Below are 3,795 nucleotides of genomic sequence, written 5' to 3'. Positions count from 1 at the left end.
TGTTCAAAGACAAGTTTAGTTACACCTGAATTCTACTACACCTAGCTAAGGCTTGATTGTGTCCTTTGCAATTTGTGTGTCTTGTGCAGCATAGACCATGCAGGCAACTAAATAAAAATACAGTTGTTAGGGAAACTGGTAAATGGATTCTGCTCGCACAGATAGTATAACTTGTGGTTTGGTCATTGTTCAATAAATGCAACATCAGAAATATGATGTATGAATGATCTGTGTTTCCTGGTTTAGACAGAAACAAAATACAAGAATGAGCAGAGATAATGGCAATTCGTGGTTGTTGTGGTCTATAGCAGTATTTTACCACCATCTCCTCTTTAGTTTGTTTGTTTGGGTTTTTTTTTTCCTGTATTATACTAATGCATCCTGTATGATACTTCTGCTCATCATACCTTCTTGTATCTGTAACTGTTATGCCATGAACATTGCCTTGTCCTTTCACTTCACTGGTTTCAAACCTTTCTTGAAATACTTCTGTCTCTGCAGCCTGGAGCTGATAACTTCCAGCAGGATGATCAGGTTTGGGTTGTTTGGTTTTGTTTGTTAAATGTCAAAAGATTCTCTAGGCAGCAAATCTATTGCTGGTGTCTCAAATATGTCATTATAAAACAGCCCTGCTTGTCATCAGTTTCTAAAAGGAATATATTCTAATGTTTGTCTGGAAACTACTCTGAGAGTGTTGAGAGTGCAATATTAGAAGTACTTAGGGGATGTGTTTAATAAAGAATGTTTTTTATTATTTTCTTCCTATATTTGTTCACATGGTGTTTGAAATAGCTGTCTTGTGTCTTTGGCTTACGGTTTCTGTTTGTGTGACTGCAAACCTTTTCCTCCCTCCTCTTGCAGAAAGGGTTCATGTCTCCAGTCCCAGGAGGGGATTAGGTTTGCTTAGGTTAACATTTGATTTGTTTAATTATTTTACATTTCTTTATACTCAGACCCCTCACCAAGCTGGATTAATGACCTTATACATGCATGTTTTTTCTTTTGACCATTAGCGCTGTTTAGCTTTATTTTCTTCTAATCTTTCCTCTAATCTCCTGCATGTACCAATGGGGTGGCAAGGCTGGGGCTCCCAACTACCCTGGTGCTGTGCCACTGTGCTGTTAAGCACTGAGCCAACCACTTGGACTCCCATGACCTTGCAGGCTGTGAGACACACACGTGGTTTGTTCTAGAATGAAATATTTGTTGTCCTGTTTATGCCTTACTTCTTTACAGCTACCCATGTTATTTAAATTAGACAGAATTTAAATAATTTAAAATTTAAATAATTTAAAAAAAAATGCAGAGCATGCCATAGTACACAGAATTGTCATCTAAGGGATTAAGGCTTATTTGAGTTGGTTCTTTGATGTGGTCAGCTTTTGGTCAGCTGCAGCAGCTTAAACTCAGATGGAAACTTGTGTAACAGTCCAATATTCTTCTTCAGTTCTCAACATTTAACCTGCTGACCCACAAGAGGAGCTGTTGTTTTGGTTTTGTTTTCATGTTTTTATGAAGGCAATATGTTCTCTTTTTTTTCTGTATTGTAACTGTTAGCCTTAGGCTGCAGAGCTGTAGGGAAAAAGGTAACTCTCACTCTGAGCCTTTCTTTTCATTGCAGCCAGAACATAATCAATCAAGGGTCCTACTATGGTTGCTTGAGTTATGCTACACATTGCAATTGGATTAAACACAGCACTTGGGACTGCACATGAGAAAGGATTTTTAAAACCTGCATTATAGAAAAAGTGAAATAAATTATTACATTTTATATTTTCTATTTCTTAATAAAATCTGATTGCTAAAACTTGTATTTGAGGGAAAGAAAGAGAAAAAGCTTACTAAATTAATATTTTTTGACAAAAGTTAGTGTTCAGAAAGAATAAGATACATTGCACCTGTTAGTGTAATATGTAAGTAAGCTTGTAGCACACAGAAGGAAATCGGATGCGTCTTTTCCCAGTCAGATGTTTTTAAATGATGCCAATTTCATTCCGTGGGTTCTGTGCAGCAGTGGATATATGCCATCTTTGGAGTTACTGCCTTTGGCAAGAAGCTCAAGTATTCATATGAAATATTTTACTTAATAGTTATAGTTTGGAGATTTCTAAAAGAACTGTTTTCTAATTGTGAAGCTTCAAAGATAGTTTTACTGCAACTTCCTACAAGAAGGCTTTAAGTAAAATGAATCTAAAAATAATGACCAATGTATAAAATCAACTCTGGGAGTTTTGGTGAATCTGAATGTCTAGCAGCAATCTGGCATTAAGATTTCTTTATCTCATACATGTTCAACTGTTCTAAGTCTTTAAAGGCTGTGTATCCTCAAGGACTTAGAAGATTAATGTTCGAAGTGTGCTAGTGTTTGTGGTACAAACTGATTTTTCTCATTCTCAAAAAGTTATGTTTGCCTTACATAAGAGAAGAAAAATAAAACTCACGTGCTGGAAAGAAATGTTAGATAAAAGGTGTTGTTCACTGCTGGAAGTCCACTGTCCTTTGGAAAAGGCAGTGACTAAACTCAACTGCCATTCTTACTCTGGTAAAGCACAATGGCTTGATGCTTGCCTTTTGTACCATTATAATAATTTTATATTGCTAAAGCATAGGTGCCTGAGAGGTGCAGTGTCAAATATACACTGTCCTCCCTGCTGCAAGGACTGATGACTAGCAAAACTTCAGCCCTGGCACTCATCTGGAGTTAAAGTAAAATCACAGCTTTAAATGACAGGAATCGGGCACAATTCACAATCAGTCATCATGTACTGGTTCAGTGTTACTAGGCCTCTGAGTTCTGCTTCACTCATTCTTGTCAGGAGCTGAATTTCTATAATGGGAATTCATGAAAATGTTCATTTACATAATTCTATTTAGTATTGAATGCTTTTTTTTTTTAATTTCTAATGATGCTTTAATTTCTAAGCATTATTTTTAAATCACTATGTATTTAATTCATTTATTCTTAACAATAGCATACCCTGAAATGTCTACAACCTTTCAGTATTACCTAGGAAAGGACAAAATATACAAATGATGCTTTAATTTCTAAGCATTATTTTTAAATCACTATGTATTTAATTCATTTATTCTTAACAATAGCATACCCTGAAATGTCTACAACCTTTCAGTATTACCTAGGAAAGGACAAAATATACAAATGGCAAACTCCTAACAGGAAGGAGGCAAATGGCACAGCTTACCATTTATACAGAAGCCCTGCAAGGCTGGCCTTACTGTTATTACTTCAGGTAAAGCTTCCCTTGCCTCCTCACACTTCCACAAACTACCCACCACCATAAGAAGGTGATGTTAGAGGGGCTACAGGGGGCATGCAAGGGAGCTGTATTTAACTTTTATTACTGTAACATTTTCTGGGGATTTTTTTGGTTCGCACCTTCCCTCTCCACTGCAGCTATTTTCCCCACCACAAGGTATTTTTAAATCCAGGCTGCAACGAGAGTTACTTCCTGTTGCAGTTGGAAGGTTAGTAAAACAGGAACAGCAATGCAATATTTCATTTTAATGAGAAGCTTTCTTTGTAGAAACCAGGTCACCTTTTAGTTTATACTAAGATTTAATATCCATTCTCCATTATAAAATTACAGAAAAGAAAGGTAGACCAAATCATCATGATGATTTACAGAGATGTTGTAAGGGTAACAGTGAAAGGTTGTGTGCAGCCAAGACACCAGAGATGAGAAGTCATCTTTTCATGATCTTGTACACCCTGTGAAAGCCTAGGGAAGAAGGCAAGAACATGGGAGCAACTCTTGACACAGAAATCATTAGAGGCAG

The sequence above is a fragment of the Psittacula echo genome (assembly GCF_963264785.1).
Source record: "Psittacula echo genome assembly, chromosome: 5".
NCBI lineage: Eukaryota > Metazoa > Chordata > Aves > Psittaciformes > Psittacidae > Psittacula > Psittacula echo.
This window is presented reverse-complemented; position numbering follows the sequence as displayed.